Source organism: Rattus rattus, chromosome 1 (genome assembly GCF_011064425.1).
Source record: "Rattus rattus isolate New Zealand chromosome 1, Rrattus_CSIRO_v1, whole genome shotgun sequence".
NCBI lineage: Eukaryota > Metazoa > Chordata > Mammalia > Rodentia > Muridae > Rattus > Rattus rattus.
In genome coordinates this window covers 95910797-95935698 of record NC_046154.1, presented here as the reverse complement: position 1 = coordinate 95935698, position 24902 = coordinate 95910797, and the positions used below count along the sequence as shown (strand labels likewise).

Genomic DNA, 24902 nt, shown 5'->3' with positions numbered 1-24902 from the left:
TTAAAATGAGGCCCATAGAATGTACTTGGAGGAAAATGCTGAGTAAGTGCACATTGCTGTTTTGGGGATGACGGTCGTGGTGACAGCTTTGCTGTCATTGTTTGTCATTGTGTGTTTCCAATCTCTGCCCCGCCACATCTCTTCCCTTAGCTCCTGGTTCTGAGTCCCCTCTAGGTTCTCTGGAGCTGTCTCTGGGCCTAATATTGATGTCTATGTTTGCCTCAACTTGATCTTTTATCTCTTCTCTTCTTATTTCTCTTCATTACTCTTCTCTTCCATCCCTCCTTCTTTCATGCCCCGCCCCCTTTGGTGTTGAGCATTAAATACCAGGCCTCATGCATGCCAGACAGCTCTCCAGCACTGACTTATCTCTGCGGTCTTCTGGTTTTACATTTTAGACAGGGTCTCACTAAACTGCCTTATTTGGTCTTGAACTCATCTTGAGACACAGGCTGGCCTTGAACTTGGCATTTCCATGACTCAGTCTCCAGAGCAGCTGCATTTACAGCCTTGCACCACTCTGTCCGGCTTAGCTGACATTGATTCTCTAATCTCCTCTGCCTCACTTTACGGCCCACATTTACCTTGGGTCTTGGATCTCTTGCTTCTGTCTCCCAGGTTCTGGGTTTATAGACACGAGCCCCCGCTCTTGCTTTAATGCAGTACTGAGGACTGCAGCTCAGTCTTATTGACTACTAGGTAAATACCAGCTTCCGAGCTGCATTCCAGACTGGGGAACTTCAGAAAATGTCCCCTCTGTTACTACATGGTGATCATGAATGGGTCACTGCCCTCTCTGGAGACCACAGCTCCTTCATTTTAAAACAGGGCTGACTCAGTCACGTTCCTGATCACGAGGCTGTTGAGTGTGTCAAGGTGAGCAGAAAACTTCTAGACAACATGTATGCTTAGAAAGGCCAGTCAAAGAGGCCAGACTCCAGCCTCATATGTGTTCTGCAAGATGGGTTCCTGTGAAGTCATTTCCCCCGGGGCTTCGCCCTGGACTACCAGCATCTGGGATGCAACCTAAGCTAGCTGTGGAGGTAGAAAAAGCTTTTGAGAGACCAAAGGACTTTGTGGCTAGAGTGAAGAGGGCTGGGAAGTGGTGAGGACTGAGTTTAAGAGGCAAGTGGGTCCCAGTATTCACAATACATTCTAAGATGTTCCTTTGTCTTTCATTTGAGGACACCAAGAACGTTGGCAGGATGACATGAGTAGCATCACTGAAGCTAGCAGTGCATGCTTATTAGATGGTATGTATTTCTCCAGTAACTCACAATGCACCTGCCTGTACGGAGGGAGGAACTGCTATTTCCATTCTTTTTTGTAGACAAGGAAGCTAAAGTTCAGAGATGTCAATCCACTTCTCCAGGGTCACACAGGTGATCTGGGGCTCACCTCGTCCCTCAGTTGTCTGGCTCTAGGGAAAACTGTCTAAATTACAACTTTCTCCTCTTTGGTTGGAGTTGGAAGATGATTACCTTGTTTGATTTGTTAGTTTCATGGGTGGGGTGGGGCAGGGGTGGGGGCCGAATATGGGCTTAGGCAACTTTGAGAGGCTTTATGGCACTAAAACGAACAGCTGTGTGGATCCATTCATTCAGTAACTACTTAATGAGTGTCCATGTGCCAGGTCCAGAAATAGCCAGGTTGGCTTGGGAATGTTCTGGAGAGGCCTGAGTTTTTGAGGGAGGTGGGAAAGAATCAAGAATGACCTCACTGCATAGGAAGAGCTGTTTCTACAGTCAGTGCAGCCCACGCCACTGCTTTAGGGCAGCAAGGAAGATTGCTGGAAGGCTCCATCCCGCAAGTGGGACGCCAGGACATCTGCAGCCAAGGCTTCCTGCAGGCCCCTCCTGGCTGCCATGGTCTCCCCTTTGAATATGAGGTCTGCCTTGGCTTTGATTCCCCATTAATTACCCTTGGAGGTAATCTTCTAAATGCCAGTAATGACCACATGTTAATTTCCCTCTCTCCTACTGTCTCGTTCTTTCCCCCTTTTAATGGGCCATGCAAACTTGTTGGGATGTTTACCAAAGCAGCCGGGTTAGAGACGTAAATAAATGAATTTCTCTTGTCTGAAGGATCTAGAGGTGGAATTAATGTGAGAGGAGTAATTTACAGGTGAATAATTACTTGGATCCCCCAGTAGGGAGACCCGCTCAGCTTCTCTAATTATTTACCTTCCCCCAATTTTCTTTGAACTGTGCAGCATGGAGGTGTACGGGGGTGGCACGGGGAGCCAGAGATCTTATTTTGGATTTCCCCTCTCGATTGTGAAATATCTCTTGGGGAGGGGCCCCATTAGGATGCAAAGCTGGCCATTCAGACACTGTGCCTGGGATGGTACTTCACGACATTCGTTTACCTGTGCGTTCGTGGAGGGGGATGCTGTTGCCAGCCCTATTTATGGATGGAGAAGCTGACCCCACCCGGAAGAAGTTGCAGGCTCTGGTTCAAGCCAGCTTCCTGACTCTCCCTTGCCTTTAGATGCCCACTGAACATCTTCACCTGCCTGCTTGCTGTCTGGCATTTACAGCTGGTGAATTCTTTTAAACACCCTGTGCAGCCCAGCTCCCTTCTGCACGAAGCCCCAGGACTCTCAGCCAACAACCTGCTGTCTTTCCCTGTAGGCTGGTGGCCGCGCCCCTTCCTTACGCAGCTCATTTTCCATTTTAAGATTTCCTGTTTGAACTAAAGGGCAAAGATCTTGATGTATCAGCCTGGAGCCAAGCTTCTGTGTGTATAAAGGGGAGCTCTGGCCCCTGCCCTCTGTTTGTCCACTGGCCTTATCGATGGAGCCCAAGTCCCAAGTTCAGAGGCTCCAGTTCCTTCCCGATTTGCTGGGTAAAGTCCGGCCCTTCCGTGCGGGCGGCCAGGGCGGGTGGCCAGCCTGGAGCCAGTGGTCATTTACGGCCGGACAGGGCTTCCGTCCTACCTGGTAACCCATTGGCTGTAGCTAACAGCTGGGCAACTGCAGGACTGGGGTACTAAGGACGCCCCACTTTTTTTTTCTGCTCAGCCCTGACTAAGCCAGGGAGTGAGGCCAACAAGGCCAGTGCTGTTGAGGGCTGCCTGAAGCCACAGGTCTTTCAGGGTCCAGATGGCTTTCCTGGCCTAACTTGTGCTCCCACACGTACGCGCACTCCCGCTAAAACTAGGAGCTCCCCAGCCATGTCCTTTCCCAGAGAGACACTTAACTGGTGCCATTTTTATGGGGGATAATAAGACCGGTATCACTGCTGGTGTGCTGGTTCCAAGGTCCTTTCATCTCCCACGTCTCATCTGATGTAGAGGACAGTCAGGAGTCGTCTAGATGCCTATCACCTCGGTGTTCCAGAGAACCACGAGAGCCAGAATCCATGTTTCACTGAGCAGTCCTTTCATGATTCAAGTCGCCACAAGTTGAGGATCACGAGGTGACACAGGTTCAGCCCCTCTTTGGGCGGATCAGAGGTTCAGTGCTTAGAAGGAAAGGCTCTCAAGCTCAGGAGAAGCTTCCAAGGTGAGCGTCTGTGCATGTCGTAGGGGCAGAGAGTGGAGGGGCAGGCCATCCTGAGCAATTGCTTTCAAAAGATTTCTTCCAAACCCCCTGATGACCAGGAAAGGGCTGTAGCTCTCAGAGGCACCCCAGGGAGATCCTTGTTTACCTGAGTCTTCATGTAGACTTACCCTAGATGCTCCTGCTATGTCTTGCCCCTACAAGACAGCAGGGCCTCCCAGTGAACAGTGCCCCTCTCCCCAGAAGGTATTTACCTGTTTGGTGATTAGCTTCGTCTCCTGGTCCTGAGAGGCAGCATGGCCTAAGACACTGGATGCATGGAATGAACATCCCCCCCCCCCACCTCTCTCTCTCTCTCTCTCTCTCTCTCTCTCTCTCTCTCTCTCTCTCTCACACACACACACACACACACACACACACATCTTGCCATTTGCCATTCTGTACCTCAGACCTATTAAATCAGAAGGCAAAATGAAGCTTCTAGAAGAGTATAAATTGCTAGCTGGGGCTGACCTAAAGCAGAACCCTGTGTATATCAATGAGGAGGAGGCAAGCTTCTGCCTGGGCTGTGTTGCTGACCCTTGTCATGACAAAAAATGGCTGCTGGGCCAGGTGTTAGCAACCTGTGCCAGGATGGGTGGTGTCTCTGTCCCCTCTAGGCCATCTTCTCTGTTTGTTTTGCTATGATGATGTGATATCTGGAGCCTAGGAATGAAAGGGTGTTTTAGGGCTCCTCTGAGCTGTGCTCAACCCTGGAGCTAGATCTATGCTGACTCCTGGCCGGATCTATCTTTCGGCTCGTCTCTGTCCCCTTGACATTGCTGACTAGGGGTGTGATCTGCAGCAGGTGGGAGCTCAGAGACTTGCTCAGAGCATTGCTGGCAAAAGCTTGAAGGTCTATGCTGGTCCCCAGCCTATAGCTAGTGTCCCTCTTGGCAAAGTTCAAGATGGAAAGGCCCCTCCCCCAGCCTCTCCTGCTGCCAGCTCTCAGGCTTTGAGCTGTTCCCAGTGTGTCCATTTCTCTACTACCTCTTTTACTTCCATTTTCTCTCGACATTACCTTTATTCTGACTCTCTTGGGACAGGGGTGGGGGTGGGGGTGGGGCTGGGGGTGGGGGCAGGGGTAGGGAGTAGCTGCTACAGCACAGTTGAGGTCAGTAAGAGCAGGGGCTTCTAAACCCCTGGCCTGCTACAGCCCAGCACAAGGACTTGGGCCTTAGGTTTTTCATCTATGGAATAATTATTTCTTCCCAGGCTTGTGAAGATTCTATAAGATAATAATGTACTTCAAGCTCTGGGCAGTAGCGAACAAGACCATAGAATTAGCTAGGCACTGGGCATTATTCCAAGGATTCTTGGACCCTGGGTGCCAAGCAGTGTTTAGAGTTCCCATTTTATAGGCAAGTAAGTCAAGGCCTAGGGTCAGATAGCTTGTGGGTGACAGAACGAGGATGGCGAATCCAGCTGTCTAGGTCTGGGCCAAGTTCTCCTGCCCTGTAGAGATGCCCTGTTAGTTAGTTGAGTGCTCTGTGGGGTCAGTTCTTCCCAACTCATTCCCTTGCTTGCTACCTGCCAGCCTCTATGGAACTCATGCTGAAGACACTGTAGGCGGCTTCCCTTCTCACCTTCCCCTGACACCCCACCCACATTTCAGCCTGGGGACCTGGTTCCATCTTCTAGCTCTGCCCTGAGGGGAACAACAGAGCAACATCTTGTCAAGAAGCATAAGAGAAAGCTGTAACTGTCTGTCTGAGGGCTCTTGGGAAAGAGCCTGTGGCTTCTGCAACACAGGAAAGCTTTGAGAGAGATTTGCTGTGATACCTGCAAGTGGCGGGAGGGGTTACGCCCACTTCACACACAGAGGAAGGGTAAGGTTTGAACCTAGTACTTCTCATTCTGGACTGCCTGACCCTGGACTGGGGAACCGGGGAACCTGCTGACTGTTTTCTCACACTGTTTTTTTTTTGTTGTTGTTTGTTTTTTTGTTGTTGTTGTTGTTGTTGTTTTGTTTTGAGACAAGGAATTATATATCCCAGGCTGGTCTCAAGTTTGTTGCATAGCTAAGAAGAACCTTGACTTTCTGATCTGCAAACCTCCACTTCTTGTGTGCTGGGGTTGCAGGTAGGCATGGCCACACCTAATTTATGTGGCACCGGGAAGGCACCGGGGCCTCAAGCATGTAGACAAGCATGCTACCAAGTAAACTGCATCCCTAGTCCTGCCTTTTTCGTTTCTGTTTTGTTTTGTTTTTTAAATAGGATCTCACCCTGTAGCCCGGCCTGCTTAGGAATCTGAGATGTTTACTCTGCCCCAGTCTCTCAAGTGCAGAAGGCAACCCCTGTGACCTCTTTTCACAATTTAACCCCATTGTTATAACTGTAGGAGAGGGTCAGGAGTCTCCAGGACATGACGGACAGAAGCCCCATACATACACTAGAAGCCTACAGAAGAGGTTAGTATTTGCCCTGAGGACTGTGGGTGTCGTGTCATGAAACAGAAGGAAGGGGTTGTGGGCTCAGGACAGAGATGCTGTGACATGATCCCAGTATACACTGGCCCACTGCCCCCAAGAAGGCAGCATCTCTTCTCATGGCAAGCCAAGGACCTCTGGGCAGAGAGCAGGGAGCATGAACAAGGGGATTGAAGTGAGTGGCTGCAGACTCCAGCTGGCCAGATCCAGGCTCAGTTAACTATGCCATTCTTCACACTAGGAATCAGGGTTTCTTGGGATGGTCTTGGGCTGAGGAAGAGGTGTTCTCTTCCTCAGTTTTCCTAGGTACTGCATCCTTCGCCAGGTCAGTCCCTGCACAATCTAGGGCAAGAAGAAGGCAAGCCAGGCGTCTCCTAGGCTTCACAGGGAGGCATAGCTTTCTTCTCGGCACTTGAACTAAAGAGAGGCGTGTGCGGGGAGGGAATGGCTGCTTAGTCTAGCACAGAGGTGAGAGAGGAAAGGAGACATAGTTGAAGTTCATATGCTCAGTTCAACACACTGGCCTTGGGGAGGAGGAAGGGCGCATAGTCAACTTACTCATCTGTGGGTAACTTGTACTTCAGAAAGAGCCAAATGTTGAAAAAAAAAAAAAAAAACCACCACCCGACCCTTCTCCCCCACAAAAAACTAGGTGTGTTAGGATGGAGGGAATATGGTATTTGCTTAGAAATGAAAATCGATTGCCTTTAACTTGCGATAAGATAATTATGTTCCTCTGAGTCATTGTCATGCATTGCTGTCCGTAAAGCTCACTCATTAAGTAGTAAGGGTATGTGCTTTATCTTAATTCATTTTTTATAGGGCTGTGAATTCCTGCATTTATCTACCTTGGTTTTCCTGTGTAGACACAGTGCTGCCTGGCCTCCCAGAGGCAAGATAACTTATTATGTAGCTCAGCCTAGGGCTGAAGTGGGCCTAGTTCTGACTGCCTGGTGGTGTATGACCTGGGAGCACTCATTGCTTATCTTCATTCCCAGCACATAGGGAAGCTACATATGTGTCCTTCAGGTCCACTGAGAAATTGCTGGGTCACCACTGTAAACAGGTGCTGGGATTGTCTAGAGCTATGGGATGGCTTTAGTCATCCTCCATATAGTCCTGGTCGTAAGGCATGGCCACCTAGAGATGAACTTGCATTGAATTGGTGGGAAGGGCTTAGGAGGGTTTTGGAGATTGAAGCCCGTCTCCTGAGGCTCTGAGGCATTGCTGTGACGTCACTGAGTTCAGGTCCTCATGGGTGAATGAATAGCTTTCTCCTCTTGAACTTGCAATATTGTATCTCTTTTTTTTTTCTTTTTTTTTTTTTTTTTTTCAGAGTTGGGGACCGAACCCAGGACCTTGCGCTTGCTAGGCAAGCGCTTTACCAGTGAGCTAAATCCCCAATCCCAATATTGTATCTCTTTTAGTCTTCCTTTCTTCAACTGTAAAATGAGATGGGTGATCCCACTGACCTGAGAGGTTGCTGGGAAGAGATTCCATGAGAAAAACACAAGATGTATACAATTTACCAGAGGGATGGATGTGGTGGTGTGGGTCAAGAGTCCCAGCTACTCAGGAGGAATTTTTTGACCTTAGGACTTCAAAGCCAATCTGGGCAACATAGTGAGACCATATCTAAAAAATAAAAAGTTCTCCAAACCACAAAGCAAAAACAAAACGGTACAGCAAATGAGAAGTCTGATTATTATTGTTTTAAATTAAAAGATGCACCAGAGCTTGGACAAGACACTAAGTGTTCATTAGCCCTGATGACCCCTGGTGAAATAGAGGCTATTTGTCATGTGGTAGATTGAGAAGTAGGGGAGGTGGAGGAGGTGAGTGGGAGACAAGTGTGTCTCCAGGCCAGCGTCTCTGGAGTTGCCCTGACAACTTAGGGATAGCCAGCTCTCTTGGACTCAAGACCCACTCTACGCCCTTGTGTACTGCCAAGCTGGGATTCATGGGGTTTTTGAAAGTCTGTGAGATGGAGTTGCCTCAGAGACAGGAATCAGATGCTCTCTTCTGGCCTCCTTGGGTACCAAGCCAGCATGTGGGGTACACATATACACATAGGAAAATATTCATAAATATTAAAAAAAGAATAGATAAATCTTTAAAAAGAGAAAAGACTAGGAATCTGGAGGCAGACTTCGGCAATTCCAATCCAGATTCCTCTGTCTCCTAATGGTGTGAACATGGCCAAAGCGAGGACTGTGGGACCCTGTTATCTACACGTGACGCTCCAGAAACTTGCTGCTGCTAGAGAAAAAAGACCAGCACTCTGGCTGAAAAAAGCAAATCTATGCAGAGATGAGCTTCAGTCTTAAGCTTCTGATTTATCAATAGCATCTGGAGCCAGGCATTTGGGAGGCATCAGGAGGAGCAGGAGTTCAAGGTTATCTTCGGTTACAGTCAGTTTAAGGCTAGCCTGGACTATAGAACACTCTGTTTCACACACACACACACACACACACACACACACACACACACACACACACACACACACACAACACACACACACACACACACACACACACACACCCCTAGATACAAAGAAAACCTCAACAACAAAATACACAGTAGTATCTCATTTTCTTTACCAGAGCTGTCTGACTCAGACCAATTGGTAGATAAGTCTGGCGCCTGCTCAAAGGCAGTCACTGGAGACTGGCCACATCAGTGGTAACTTTTCTGGACACACTGGTCAATGAAGGATTGACATGGATTGGGCAAGTCACATTTGTTCAAGGGAGACAGTTCACAAGCTATCACAGATTGATCCTGTGGTCGGTGCCATACAGCATTCAGGGCCATGTGTCTTTCTGACTCACTATTGGCAGAAGAACTGTACAGGCACACTTGATATTTTTGTAGATTACATATACATCCCAGGCTGGAGGTGTAGACTTCATCCGTATGACAGGAGGGGATGTAGATGGTGGAAAGGAAAGTCATATTTGGGTGTCTACATCCAGTACAGATTAGGACACTGAACGAATGACTGCTACTGTCTCCCTGATGAGAAGACTTAGGGCACCAGTGGGACATAGAAGAAGAAGGGACAACTGTGCTCCAGCCCTCCTAACCTTATATCTGTGCCTTTAGCACAAGCTCTTCCTACCCCATGCCCTTTGCACATGCTAGTCTTTGCATGGCATGCCTCCCATTCTGAGCATGCTTCTGTGTTCTCAAGGATGCTCTCTTCAGGCTCTGTGTTTGCTTCAGAATTTCATCAAGCTTGCATTTGCCTATTTTAATTTTGCAGAGTGTCTTAGGAAAACATGAAGGCTGTGAGGACCAGGCATTGTCTACCTTGTTCAAGACTAGAATGAAGCTCAGGGCCTAGTCTTTTGCCAAAGGTTGGGGAGGACCATGAATGTAGGTAGGACCTGCCCAAGCAGCTGTGTCAAACGTACTGTTTCCACACTGTGCAGCTTATTTGTTTAAAGTGATAAATGCTAGGCCTTTTAGCATAGTCATAGACATACACATCTCCCCAACAACTATTAGCAATCAACTCCTATTCCCTTCCCCTACACTCCTGGCAACCCTTACCTGCCAGCTGTTTCTATGGAGTTGCCTAGCCTGGAATGAACCATATTCTACCTCAAGAGATGAGCATTAGGGCCCTTTGTGGTGTTTCCACCCCTTAAGCTCTCCCCCCTTCCCTCTCCTTCCTTCCCCCTCCCCTCTTTTTCTCCCTCCCTTCCATTTTTTCTCATTTCCTTTAGTACTGGGCACATCATCTTTGGCCTCCCACATGCTACAAAAGCACCATGCCACTAAGCCACATCCCTGACCCTTTAGCTTTTGATTTTAATACAGGATCTCACTAAGTTGTTCATGGTGGGACTGAACTGACTCTGTAGCTCAACTTGACTTTGAACTTGTGGTCCTTCTGCTTCATCCTCCCATGTAGCTGGAATTAGAGTGGTTTTCACCCTGAAAAAAATGTGTTTATTTATTTATGGTGTGTATCAACGTGTGTTTGTGCATGCCATGGCTATGTGTGAAGGCCAGAAGAAACCTTTTGGAGTCCATTCTTTTCTCCCTGGTTGAGGTAGGGTTTCCCTGGTGTCTGCATTGTGCAGTGGACTGGTGTCCCTGGTGTACTGGCTAAGTTTTTGTTAACTTGACACTAGCTGAAGTCATTGGAGAGGAGGGGTTCTCAATTGAGAAAATGTCACTGTACGACAGGGCCGTAGACAAGCCTGTAAGGCCTTTTCTTAATTAGTGATTGATGGAAGAGGGTCCAGTTCATTGTGAGTGGGGCCGTCCCTGGGCTGGTGGTCCTGGGTTCTATAAGAGAGCAGGCTGAGCACACCATGAGGAGCAAGCCAGTAAGCAGCATCCCTTCATGGCTTCTGCCTCAGCTTCTGCTTCCAGGTTATCGCCCTGTTTGAGTTCCTGTTTTGACTCCCTGTGCTCATGAAGTATGGTATGCAGTGTAAGCCAAATAAGCCCTTTCCTCCCTAGGTTGCTTTTGGTCATGGCGTTTCATTGCAGCACTAAAAACCCTAGCTAAGACAACTGGCCTCCCTGTAGAGCAAATCTGCTTCCCTGCTCTTCTGCCTGCAAGGGGTTCAGTCTTCACTCTCCAAGGACTCCAAGAAGAATACAGGGAGAAGTGAGTTGACGTCCTTCCAGTCAGATGGCTAGGTAGGCACGCCATCCTCCCTGCTGGGACTCATCACTTTCTGTAGCACCTCACCTTTCATCTTTATGGAAGGGGAACAAAGATCACCATGCCTTGTTCCCAGACAGAAACAGACACAGCACTGTAATGATTAACATCATAACTTTGTTATTGGCCTGCACAGGCCTCCTGATGTCAGCCAGCAGCACACAGACAACCCTGCTGCCTCAGACTCCCAAGTTGGAGTCAGAGCCCCAAGAAGGAGGACGTGAGGGCAAAGCTAGTGTGGATGTGCCCAAGTACCCTGAACACTCCCTTTGACACTAAGGTCTACCTGGAGTGGTCTGGCTACTTCTAAAAGAGCTCCTTTAACCCAGAGGGCATGGGCACTTTTGACCTTTCCCCTTTGACCCATCACAGGTCCTCTGCCAGGCACACTTCCTATACCATTCCTATGTTCTCAGTCAGGTAGCAAAGTTGCTGCCACTTGCGCCATTTAAAGACATGGATGTTGACCTCAAGCTGGAATCCATCACCCTACCTGCACATGCGCATGTTTACATGGTCATGCAATGGCTTTTGAGAGTCAGTTCTCTCCTTCTACTGTGTGGGTCTGGGGAATCAATCTTAGGCTGTCAGGGTTGGCAGCAAGCAACTTTACCCACTGAGGCATCTCATTGGTCTATGACTTTGAACTTCTTATTTTTCTGCCTCTACCTCCCAAGAGCTGGGAATCCAGATATGTGCCACCATGTCCAATTTTACACAATGAGAGTGACTGAACTCAGGGCCTCATGCATGCTAGACAGGCACTGTGACAACTGAGCTACCTCCTAGCACATCAAACATTTCTTTATATCTTCCTTTGGAATGCTTCCCCAACCCCCTTTTAAGGTTTCTTTGTAGAATCCTCCTATGATTTTTACATTTAGAGGCAAGATCTTGGGAGCTGAGGCTGCTCTCAAATTGCTAGGTAGCCAAAGATAAATTTAAACTCCAGATCCTCCTGCGTCTACCTCAAACGGGCCGTGGTTCGAGGGCATACCTCCATATCATGCCAAGATCTCATACTTCTCAATCTAACTTCTCGCCCTTCCCTGGCCTTGACATTTGCTTTAATTTCTCTAGAGCAGACAGAGCACAACTCATCCTTTTTATTCAAGATGATTCACTTGGCTTTTCATTAAATCTTCTACTCTGGGCTGATTTTAGATCTCCTCTGCACCCAGCATCCTGCTACAAAGGTGACTGTAGTGTGGTCAGGACCTCAGGGCTAACAGTTTAGTGAGGACCTGTTGAGAGATCCTTGAGTTCCCATTGTGTAGCAAGAGTAACAGATAAAGCATTGCTGGAGTAGGGATTTGAGTCATGAATAGAAGTTTTAGCAGTCTCTCGATGTTAGATGTTCTAGTCTCCTGCATCTAAGCAGACATGGCATATATACTATACCTGGCTTTTGTTGGCAACAGCTTTGTAGACCAGAGATAGACCTTGGACCCTAGAAGAGCTGATTCCTAGGTAAGCTAGAGACCACTGATTGGGACTGTTTCCTGTAAAGATGAGCTTACCTAATTGGATTCTGTTTCCTGGAAGTTAGACTTGGGACCAGAGAAATGGACCTAGTGGGTACTTTGTTCCATGGGTTCTGGTGCCAGGAATTGAGGTTGGGTGTGGGTGAAACAAGCACACAGCTAATTCTTAATTCTCTCTCTCTCTCTCTCTCTCTCTCTCTCTCTCTCTCTCTTTTGACCCCCAAAACAAGAAGAAAGGGGGAGGGGAGAAGAGGAGGAAGAAAGAAGAAAGAAAGTGGTTCTAGTAAACTTTGTGGGTAAAGTACCTAGATTTTCCAGCCCCCAATGTGGCCTCTACTTACTTTCTTTGTGTGTCTGTGTGAGTCTAACAGCAGCCCCATCCCTCCGTGGAGAAATGAGTTTGGTTGAGTTGAAGATGTAGGTCAGCCTAGCTTATACCAAGCACCGGAGTCTGAGTCCAGTGTCACATAAAATGGGAAATGGTGATTTTTGTCTCTAAACCCAGCACTCAGGAGATGGAAACAGGAAGATCAGGTGTTCAAGATTATCCTCAGATACATCTGAGTTGTAGGAGACTCTCAAAAATAGCAGAACAAACTAAAAAAGCTACATAACCAACAAAATAAACATGAGTATTGGCCCTTGAAATAGCTGGGTGGTGGTGGCACACACATTTAATCCCATCACACGGGAGCAAAGGCAGATGGATCTCTGAGTTCAAGGGCTGCCTGGTCTATAGAGCAAGTTCCAGGACAGCTAGGGCTGTGCAGAGAAGTCCTGTCTCAAAAAAACCGAAATAAAATAAATTCTTAGTCCTTGAAACACAGAGTCTTGACTACAGCAGTATTCTGTTCCAAAACTTCTCAGGCAGACAGAGCTTTTGCAGTTGCATAAGATGAGGAGGTTATTTAAGAACATTCTGGAAAGGGCCAGCATCAGCTCTGAGAAGGAGGAGACTCAGTCCTAGTGGATATAGTTCCAGTAATGGAGCTGCCGGGCAGGCTCTAAAGAGCCTCTGTGATGTGAATTGGGAAAGCATGTGAGAAGTAAGGCTTCCCAGTGGGTCTGGGCGTGCAGGACCGAGGCGTTCAAGATTAACCTCAGATACATCTGGGTTACAGGAGACTCGGTCTCAAAAAACAGCAAAACAAAACAAACGAACCACACAACCAACAAAATAAACATGATGTCAGGAGGGGCCATCCTCTTCCTCGGGGTGTGTGTGTGTGTGTGTGTGTGTGTGTGTGTGTGTGTGTGTGTGTGTGTGTCTGTCGTTTGTCTGTCTTACAGGTAGTGCTTGGCAGAGGCACACTGTCTAATTGCCCCCCCCACCCCCATTTTTGGCTGTTGTGATGCTGGGAAATGCCTTTTCTCTTACTTGTAATGCTCATGCACTAGTCCACATGTGTCTGAGGCCAGTGCTTTTGCTGTCATCAGTTGCTAAGCGGTTTCCCGGTTCTCTCCATTTGTCACACTTTCTCCTGACTTGTCTCTTGTCAGTGGTGCTGAGCTTAGGCAAGTGACTTTCTCTTTCTTTGGGTCTCATTCTCTTCAGCTGGAAGGTGGGGATCTCTCAGCTGACTTCTAGAGTGGCACTTTACAACTTCCTGTGGGGAAACACCAGGCCTTAAAAAAAATATATGATTTATATATGTATTTATTTATATAAAATTATATAATACATAAAGTATATATAATTTAATAAATATATATTAAATATATTGCATGCATGAATATATGTGTGTGCATATGTCTCTCTCTCTTTCTCTCTCTCTTTCTCTCGCTCTGTGTGTGTGTGTGTGTGTGTGTGTGTGTGTGTGGTGTGAGGTACTGGGCAACCTCTTGTGTCATCCTTAACGAATGCTCTCCCCTTCTTTGAAGTAGGGTCTCTTATGGTTCTGAGGCACACCAACCATGTTACAGGAGCTAGCCACTGAGCCACAAGAGTCCCTCTATCTCTGTTGCCGGGTTTGGTTTTACAAGGTATGTCCTGGCATTTTTATGTGGGCTCTGGGTATCAAATTCAAGTCCTCACCTCTGTGAGATACCCCTCCACACTTCCCCTCACCCCCCCAAAAAAACCCTTAGCAGTCTTTTATAAAGAAAATTTATTTGTTAAAAAAATGTCTTTCTTAAGACAGGGTCTCATGTAGCATAGACTGCCTTTGAACTCACTATGTAGCCTAGGATGACGGAGAACCCTTGTTGGGGCTTGGGTTTATTTGTGTAGTGCTCGGGATCGAACCTGGGCCTTCGTAAATGCTAACCAAGCACTCTTTCATTGCGCTGCATCCTAGCCGCCTTTTATGTTACTTTTGAGATAGACCCTTCCTAAGTTACCCAGGCTGCTTTTGATCTCATGCTTATGAGTTGGGCACTGAACTCGTAAGCCTCCTCCTCAGTCTTTCAAGTACAACAGTTCCGGGCCTGTAGCACCAGGCTCAGCTAACTACTATTATTTACGTCACATAATGAGCACTGTGTCCTTTCCCCTCCAACATAACATGTGTTTACTGAACTAGACCAATGTAAGGTGTAAGGAACATGGAAACAAATCATGCTTGTGTCCCCCATGAGCTGACTGACGGATTGACATAACCCCAACATTCAGTATGTGAGTGTCCCCATAGTTAAACACACAGGGGGTGCAGAGGTGGAGGTTTTAGTATGTCCATGGAATACAATTTTGGGGGACAGTTGGGACTTTAGTACGATAAGGGCAGAGCAGAGAGCCTTCGTGCAGGCTGAAGTGATGAACGATCCTTACCGTGTCTCAAGTAACAGACATTCATGGCTCATGGGGCTGGAGACAGGAAGACCCTGGTCAGAGAGGCCAACACAGAGAGGCTTCTCAGCCTTTCAGCCACTCAGCTGAAGGAAGGTGAGAGTGCCCTTGGGTATCTTTTGTAGGTGAAGCATCCTGGGAAGGTTATCAACAAGAGAGGGTTATTTCTCACAGTTGTAGAGCCTGAGAGGTTTAAGATCAATGCTCGGCTAAACGAGGGCTTGCTTTCTGCTTACTTGATGATGCCATCATTCTGGGCCCTCCTAGAGTGGAAGAGGTGAGCGAGTTTTCTGGAACTCATTCACAAGGCACTAATTGCCTGCCCTAGCCCCACCCTACCAGAGCATCACCTTCCAGGTTAGAATGTCAGTGTATTCATTGGAGTGGGTGGGGACTCCAAGCGGAGCATTCATTGTATAATTGCCCAGGAATGGTGAGAATAGCTAAGGTGGGAGGCTGGGAAAGGCCTAGACGGTTTCACAAAGAGCCTTGAGGGAATGCATAGAGCCTGGACCAAATAGGTCAAATGAAAGGCATGAATTTCAGCTCCACTACAAACCCATTCCCCTGGTCAGTGCCTTGGCCACTGCCTTCTTGTGAGGGGATGGAACACAACAGACAGATGTGAGTGACACTGGGAGGACACTTTGCTGTCTGACACTTGCATGAGGTCCTGCTAATCCTTCAGTTCCCGATTCTTCTCTAACATAAGCGATTCTTCTCTAACATAAGCTGCAGTCCTTCGGGAGCACTGATGGCACCTGACCTATCATTTATCCAGAGCCCAAGCACACAGTGACCTTCTGAAGAGAGGAAGGCTTAGCTTCTTTGACATGGCACCCCAGGAGCAGCCAGTAAGTGATTGTAAACCATTTTGCAACTATTAAGTGTCCTTTTGATGTTGCACAGGAATAATAATTTTTTTTTAAAAAGTCCCCTCTCTTGAAGGACCCAGTGATTCATTTCTTTCTTCCCTTCTTTGACCATTAAAAGGCCTTTCCCCTGCACTCAGTTAAGAACAATAAAAGAATAGTCTGCACCAACCAGATCAAGGGGTGGAAAAATACGAGGCTTGATTGAAGCTTTTGTTCCCTTGGATCTCTCTGCTTAGCAGGGATGATTGGGCTGCAGATGAGGTCTTGGGAGTTGCTCCCTTTGGCCTAGCAGCCACCTAAGAGCTCTATAAGGCCAAGGTCAAATTTTTTCCGCACATGGAGAAACAAAGACTCAGCAGAGAACGTAAGCATGGCATAGGTATGGAGCATTGATCGAAGAGTGCTCGCCCAGCATGCATGAGGTCCTCGGTCTGACCTCCAACACCACATAAACCGGGCATGGTGGTACTACCTGTGATCACAACACTCAGGAGATGGAGGCAGGGAGATCAGAAGTTCAAGGTTAACCTAGGCTGTATTAGTTCTTGTTTCCAAACCTTCAAGATAAGATTGACTAAGTATTTCTCCAGGGTTATGTTAGCTGTGCTGGAGACACATTATGCCATCTCCCCTTTCTCTCCGGTTTCATTTCCATTAGTTTTAGTTATGTGTAGGCATGTGTCTGAATGTGAGTGTGCATGTGTGAGTGCAGGTACCCGAGGAAGCCAGAGGCTTAGAATCTCCTGAAGCAGGAGCTGGAGAAACTTGGGAACTGCCTCATGCAAGTGCTGGGAACAGATCTCAGTTCCTCCAGAGGAGCAGCGAATGCTCTTAACCCCTCTCTATCCCCTTGTTCTTCTTTCTTTAGACAGTGGCGCTCATTGGTTTCTGTCGAAGTTGTTATTAACTGTATGTGCTAAGTACTTATGCCAGACCTGAGGCAGGCCTTTCTTTTACAGGAGGAGTTTCTAAGACAGAATCTTATTCTGTAGCACAGGTGGGCCTTGAACTCGTGATTCTCCTATGTCAGCTTCCCGAGTGTTGGGGTTAAAGGCTCATAACGCCCCACCCAGCTACTGAACTGGGAGCTTCTAAGTTGAGGCTCCTATTTGACCTTCAAGTTATTCAGAAAGCTTGGCATGACTCCTACAGCCTCAATAGTCTAGAATGTTCTATTCTGAGTCAGCATGTTGCCCAATTCCATGTCACCTACTTACTGTTAAATCAACTTGTAAGGAAATAAAAAGTGCTATAAAAAAAAATTCCCCGGATCTACCTGCTTTCCACATCGCTTGTTTATTTTTGCACCTCCCTTCCTGTAGCTCTCCATGTGTACTTAGGTTTCGATTGTAGGCATGCATTCATTTCTAAATATTGGTACAATCCATGCAGTGGCTTGTTCATCTGTTATCAACTGACATTGCTTTCAGACATTTCCCCAAAACTTCCTAACTGCATTTTTCTCAGATTATAAATGCCCTAAATAGAGACACCATTGGTCATTTGCTTCTTATGGGTCTCCATTCTTACCCTGCAGTGACTCTTTCTATCTATATTATTATAATTATTTTATTATCCACATTTTAATGGAAGCATACAATTTATGCAGATTTATGGGGTACCCCATGATTTTCCCTTCCACCTTTTCTCCATCCCTTCCTCCCTCCCTCCTTCACCCCTCCCTCCGTTCCTGGATCTCAATTAGCTTAGGTTGTCCTTGAACTTACAGTGTGTCTGAGCATGACCTTGAACTCTTGACCCTCTACCTTCTAAGTGATGGAGTTATAGGCATGGGCCACCATACCTAGATGTTGCTTGTTTCGAGACAGGATGGCTTTACGTAGCTCAAGCTAGTCTCAACCCTGTGATCCTTTTGCCTCTTGAGTGCCGGGATTACAGGTGTGTGCCCCGCACCTGGCTCTATGTGATGTTAGTGCACACACATGCATCCTTGGATAAACATGCCTATTTCTTAAAACTATTATCAGTTCTTTGTGGCAAGGGGAGGGAAGCATTCTCTAACACACTCTTGCCAAGTACCTGTGAGTGCCAGGCTGTATTCAGTGAAAGGAGACAGGCACAGGCCCTAGCTTCCTCAAGTGTGTACTTCTAGGAGGGCCAAAGTGACATGAGATGTGAAAAAAAATCACCATGCGCCCAGGCTGGAGAGAGATGGCTCAGTGATTAAGAGCACTGACGGCTCAAGAGCACTGACTGCTCTTCCTCAGGTCCCAGATTCAGTACTCAGCACCCGCGTGACAGCTCACAACTGTCTGTAACTCCAGTTCTAGAGGACATGATAACCCTCACACAGATAACCTGTAGGCAAAACATCCGCCCCAAAATAAAGCTAAATCATTTAGAAAATAAAAATAATAATAATAATAATCAAAGCTGAAATGGGGTGGAAGATGAGTCAGAACTCCCTGATCTATTTCCCGGAAGCCACTTGTACGCAGGAGCTCATGAGCTGAGAGACACAGTGAGGATAACTCAGGCCTACAGAGGGATCTAAGCCAACAAAGACACATACACAGATCATGGGTGCCCCATGCCCCAGGCCAGTTAGAGATGTCTATGGACCACGTACGAAGGCTGTGCCTGCTAGAACAAGCATTTGCTTCTCAGATCTGGGTTCTGCACAGAGATACTCAGACTCTCTTCTCTGCCCCCTGGTTTAGCTCCCTGATGGGTTTCTCTCCTTCCATTCTTAGTCCTCTTTTTGTCACCCAGCTGCCAGTACATCTGAGTTCTTTGTCATAGAAATGGTGTCTCCAGTTTGGTGGAGAAAAGGGAGAAATAGGAGAGATTTAATCATTCACAAAGATGATAACTCCAGGGACAGCTAGAAGAAGGTTCACACAGGAGCTGGAGGGCTGTCTCAGCTCTGCTTGGCCATTGACTGACTTTGTTCATGTGCACAGCTTCCCCTTGTGTCTACATCTTCACTAACAGCTGCAGATGAGGTTTTTTTGTTTTTTGTTTTTTGTTTTTCCCAGAGCTGAGGACTGAACCCAGGGCCTTGCACTTGCTAGGCAAGCGCTCTACCACTGAGCTAAATCCCCAACCCCGAGGTTTTGTTTATTGACCTGATACATTGTCTTGATGGCCCAGGCATAAAAGGACTTGATGTTGTGAATGATGGGGATCCTGGGGGTTGGTGGGGATCTATTAACCAAGCATAGATTATTGTCCCATCTCTATCCTAGGAAGAGGAATCAATACTAATCAAGCCTCATGTCAAAGAAAAATGTCATTCTGCTGCTAAAGGAGGAGGGAGAATGCTGTACTGGCAGAACGTGAGGTGATATGTGCCTACAGATAGCTGAACTCCATATCTCCTGTGAGTGTTTTCCCTCTCGCATCCTCCTTTCTTGTCCAGACATTGAATCCTTCCCATACCAGCCACGTGTTTCTTTTCTCAGCCTGAATGACACTTCTTCCCACGCTTCAGCTCCTGAAAGACCCCCCTTTCAGAAGCTCTTCTGGCTGTCCAGTCAAGTCGGCCTTACCAATAACTTCCGTTCCACCCCTTGTCTATTTCTTCATAGCATTGCCATAATCTATACTTATCTTGGGCCTCTCCATTACCTTCGTTCTTTCCTACTGGTTTGTAAACCTGGGGAGAGTTAGGGACCATGTCTAACCCGTCCCCTGCTTTTTCTCCCTAGTATGTCACACACAGCATCTGTCATGCTGTAGTCCAAAGTCAGATGCTCATCAAATATGTATAAAGAATGAATGGGTGGATGTTAGTGTTTCCCTTCTTTAGGGGTTATAATAACTCACTGGGTTACAACCAAAGTCACACACATCTTGTTTATTAGTTGAATTTTATTTGGCAAATGCTCAGTAAGTAACTGCCTTATCACAGCCCCAATAGTGACCAATCAGGATAGATTTAGATCAGGGGGTTTACAGCCCACAGACCTGGAGTTTCCAGAGATCAACCTGACTTCAGTTTGTTTCTTTCTGTCTTGTACAAGCCAGGGGAGAGCTCTTTCCGTGCTCTGTGTTCTTTTATGGTGCACTTCCTTCCTGGGGGATGGGAGAACAGCGAAACTTGGAAGTGAGTGGCATGTGGCTTGGCTCAGGGATCTTCAGGGTCTTTGCCAATGTCACTATGCCTTGCTGTTGCCAGTAGAACACTCAGCTTTCTGCTGGCTGGGATTCTGAGGCACATCCACTTTGGAGTCTCTTCTCTCACCCTTGAATGTCCTGCTGTTAGCCTCACTTCTATCCTTATGGAGACGGGTGTGCATGTGTGTACAGACACACTCTGCAGTGCTGGGGATTGTACCCGGGGCTCGCAAGTGCTAGGCAAGTAGTCTAGAGACTTCTGAACTCTACTTCATACTCTGTACCCTTATTTAGTAGTCAGAGCTACAAGTCAATCCGATATCCATGAGTGTCAGGGTGACCCAGCCTGAGAGTTGGGCTCTAGGTTATGGTATGAAGATCTAGTCTGAGGCTTCACTGGTGTTGATGTGCACATAGTCAGGGGAACCCATGTGAAAAACCACTACCTCACTAACTTGGGATCTTCTCAAGATAGTGTATTGTTTGTTTATAAGGCAGTGGGGGTCTGGCCTTCAATGATAATTGTGTGTGTGAGGAATTGGCAGGTCATCAACTGTAATTTTTTTTTCAATTAAAAAATTAAAATGGCCTTCAAAGGCCCAGAATTGAAAACACCAGGCATGGAAAGCACTAAGTTTCTCACTTGGTCTGGACACAATGGCTAGCTTCCTCTTTCTTTCTCCCCAGAGGCCCAGGGTGTTGGGCAACTGCAGGCCAACCCATTTGACTCTTCCTCATTTGACTAGGCCTACGGCCGAAGCCTTCCTCCAGGACCTCCATATGAAGAAACTGTTCTGTCCTTGATTTCATCATTGTGTGAAGACAAGGAGTCCTTCCAGAGTGGTATTTTTTTTTTAATAGTGGAAGGAATTGAACCTTAGGCCTCATATAAGAGAGGCAGGCGCTCTACCACTAAGCCACAGATCTAGCCCTTATCTTTACTTTTTTGTATGCCTTTGGCTGTTCTCCAGCGGTGTAGGCCTCATCTTGTGGTTCAAAATTCAAGAGTTTTGTTTTGTTTTAAATCAGGGGTTAAGTGTCTGATGGAGACCTGATTGCCTCCCTGGCAAACGTGAGTCCATGGATCCATGTGAATACTTAGTAAATCTCTCTTTAACTCTTGCAAAGCTTTCTATTGTTATTGAGTGTGAACTCGTGTATGTGGGTGTGGATGTACACATGTCCCTGTGTTCATGTAGAGGTCAACTTTCCTTTTACTGTGGGTTTTGGGGGATCAAAATCGGGCCGTCAGGCTTGGGTGGCAAGTGCTTGTACCTATTAAGTCATCTCCCACTCAACCCTGACTGTTTGTAAGGGAAGTATTAGGGGTTACATGCAGAAGCTGATGGATGTGAACTTTATCACTGAGCTACAGCCCCAGACCTGTAATTATCCTTCTAGGGGTGTGTGTTCCATCTCCACACTCTCTGAAATCCACATACATGATGATGATGATGGTGGTGGTGATGGTGATGATGATGAAGATAACAATTACCTCTTTAGATTGAGCTGTAAAATAAAAAGCAAAGGATACGGGTTTCTTTTCTTTCTTTTTTTTTTTTTTACTTCAGCCTTGCCCTTGATGCTCCACTCAACTTTTGAGCACATAATTTGCTTCTTTTTTTTAAAAAAGATTTATTCATTTATTATATATAAGTACACTGTAGCTGTCTTCAGACACATCGGAAGAGGGTGTCAGATCAAATTACAGATGGTTGTGAGCCACCATGTGGTTGCTGGGAATTGAACTCAGGACCTCTGGAAGAGCAGTCAGTGCTCTTAACCCCTGAGCCCTCTCTCCAGCCCTATAATTTGCTTCTTGACCATACTGCAGACACCTCTCACTTTGCCTCAGCGGGGTTGTGTAGTTTTGGGCCTTTGGCTCCTGTTTCAATCTTTCCCTTGTTCCGGCCTGCCATACTTCCCAGCGTATTTAGGTTATCCCAGCTTAGCCCTTGGCATTGTTTGCATGCTTGCCTTGTATTCCAGCTTGTTGGTTTCTGACAGAACTGATAGAATTCTCCAGTCCTCAAACTGCCTTCCTGCTCCCAACCCTCAGTCTGGAGTGTTGAGTTGGCTCACCTTGGGCCTGGATATCTCTTGCGGCCCAAACTTGACCATGTACTTAGTAGCTTGTTTGACCTGGCTAGGTCACATGAGGGGCACCTTGTTCCTCTGTGGGTCCATCTTCCCGAAAGCACAGAGGGCTTGATCCCCCTCTCCCTCCCAACAGGTGTCCAGTACGTGAGTTGCCTGGGCCGCAGCAGTAAAACAATATTCTGTGCTATAAACGCAAAGCTCACCTGTGAAGGTCAGTGTGCTCAGGGGTGTAGCTGGCAAACACAGCAGCCATTTACAATGGAGCACACCGATCATAAATTATTTCACAGATAGCACTAGCCCCTTATTTACAGAGGAACTGGGGGAGGGGAAGACTACATTACCTACTTTGTGTAGTGAGAAAATGACATTCTGGTTATTGGACTTCCTATCATTCTCCTGATAAATTACTTCTTTCCCTCTTACCTGCCATTTAACATTGGATTTTATTTTCCTTTTGGTTGATAAGTCCAAGCTGGTTTTTTTTTTTTTTTTGTCATTTTTCAGAATCCTGAACTTTGGTCTAAATTGTCTGTGTGGAGAGCATCTCCTAGACTAAGGCTCTGTCACTGATGGCTAGAACTTACAGATATGGGTTATTTGAGCACTGGTAAGAACTGCCTATGTACTCTCTTGGGTCTTAGTTGGCTGATTTGAAATCTATCCTGGCACTCAGTGGCTAGCCTGGTAACTCACTATGTAGTCCAGGCCTCAGCCTTGTCATTCTCCTGCCTCAGCCTCCTGAGCACTGTGACTACAGGGATATGCCACCATGATTGGATTCATGTGCTGTGTTTTGCTCTTCGAGGGCTTCCAGGCCAGAGATCATTTCTGCCTCAGATGAAGACTGCCTTGTCCGATCACTGTGAAGACGCCATGCCCTAACCACCTGCTAGCGGGTGCGTTCTGCCACCTGGAGCCCTGTTCTTTTTATGTTTGCTGCCAGGTACCTCATCTTTCAGTGTTTGCCCTTGAATTTTAGCCTAGGGCCTTGGAAATGGGATGGAGAAGGATTGAAAAATAGCAGGTTGGGGACTTGGATGTTTGGTAGCTGCTGGTAATGTACAAGAAAAGGCCAGTGGAGACGGAGGCAGCCAGATAGTTTGGAAACTCAGGTCTGTTCTGGTCCAGATGCTGTTTTCCCTTGAGTACTTTATTATCTCCTCAGGCCTCAGTTTATTCATCTGTCACTGTGCCTACCAAAGTATCCCTATGGGAAAGAGGTAAAATAAGACTGAGAACGGAAGAGCCTCATGAGTTCTGTGTGGCGTGTTGGGCCATGTAGACTACATGGAGTGTGGGGCCCACCGAGATTCCCAGGGTCACACAGCAGTTACCCATCCTCTCCTCATCCCACAGGCTGCTCTGGAACATGGCGGACTCATGATGTGCATATGCACACTGGGCTGGTTGACCTACAGAAGTTTATCCGGTCTCTCCTACTTTTCTAGTGCAAGGAGCTTGATTTAGTTACGTCTCTTGTGGTTCATTTTGGAGAATAGTTTCGGGGTACTTTCTGTCATGGTGTGGAAGGTGTGGTGGCAGCCATATAAGACAGCTGGTATCACTGTGTCAGCATGCAGGAAGGAGAGCCATCATTTTCTTTCTTCATGAAGTCTGGGACCCTAGCCCACTGGAATATGATACTGCACACATTTAGCATAGGTTTTCCCACTTCAATGAACCTAATCCAGATGATCCCTTGTATCATGCCAGAGGCACATCTCTTCAGTCAACCTTAGTTCTGACAAGTTGACAGCATTAACTATGGGAGACTACATTTCGGCTATGGTGCTCCTGTACCGTGGAATGATGTGACTTGAGGATTCTGAACAAACTCTGTCCAGAAAGGATGAAGATCACTCACTGTCCTGAGAACACTGGTGGCCCTCCCAGTTCATCCAGCCACAGTCTTCATGAAAGGCACCAGAGTCCACTAAAACACCAGGATGTTTCTGTAGACATTGGCAATAAAGGACTTTTCCTGACTTCAATCTAAGAGTTCTTTGCTTATGGGAGTGCCTTACTTCTTCTAATTCCTGAACAACAACAACAACAACAACAACAACAACAAAAACCAGATAAGTTTTAGTTTCTTCTAGTTAGAACTCCTGTCCCTTTGTAGGAGAGAGACATTAACCCTTGCTTGTCTTAGCTTTGATATTTCCCTGAATCCTGTAGCCACTCCCTGGTATAGGCCAAAGTGGCTGACTGAAGTCGGTCGGCATGGGGATCTGAGGTCCACAGATGTGAGGCTCATCCTGGTCTTTCATCCAGAGCACGGAAGCTGTTTTCTGAACAGAGTCCCGGGACTCAGGCTCCAAAGCCTGGGATAAATTCGTTGCCTCAAAGACTATGAAGAAAGATGACAGAGGGGCTATGATGAAAGATATTGATTGGCAAGGAGAGTGGTAGGGGTTGGAGAAGGGAAATATAGAAGGAAATTCATACATCTCTTACTCTATTGAGGCAGCTGAGATTTGCTTATGTGGCACTCACTAACCCGGAAATCCATCTACCCATTCACCCACTATTTTATTTTCATCTCATGTATATTGGTGTTTTGACTGTATGTCTGTGTGAGGGTATAGAGGAGTTACAGAGAGCTGTGAACTGTTATGTAGGTGCTGGGAATTGAACGTGGGTCCTCTAGAAGAGCATCCAGTGCTCTTAACGGTTGAGCCATCTTTTCAACCCTCATGCATCCATCATCTACTCATCTGTCCATCTACCTACACATCTAACTCATCCATCCACCTACCCACGCACAAACCCAATCATCCGTCTACCCGTCCATCCACCCTTCAACTCATCACCCATACATCTAGCCATCATCCTTCCATCCAATGGACCTGTGGACCCCCTCTCCCCCCATGAATTCACCAATTCATTAATCCTTCCACCAAATCACTTCTTCACTAC

At 46.9% G+C, this 24902-nt stretch overlaps 2 long non-coding RNA genes across 2 annotated transcripts; both read left to right on the top strand.

Moving 5' to 3' along the window:
* Window positions 1–3020: 3020 nt before the first annotated feature.
* On the top strand, window positions 3021–20638 carry LOC116901737. The gene is made up of 3 exons (XR_004388015.1): window positions 3021–3419; window positions 19010–19143; window positions 20568–20638. It is a non-coding gene; the product is annotated as an uncharacterized LOC116901737 (long non-coding RNA).
* LOC116901729 lies at window positions 5497–7545 on the top strand. Its single transcript, XR_004388014.1, has 3 exons — window positions 5497–5623; window positions 5761–5954; window positions 7400–7545. It is a non-coding gene; the product is annotated as an uncharacterized LOC116901729 (long non-coding RNA).
* Window positions 20639–24902: the final 4264 nt, after the last annotated feature.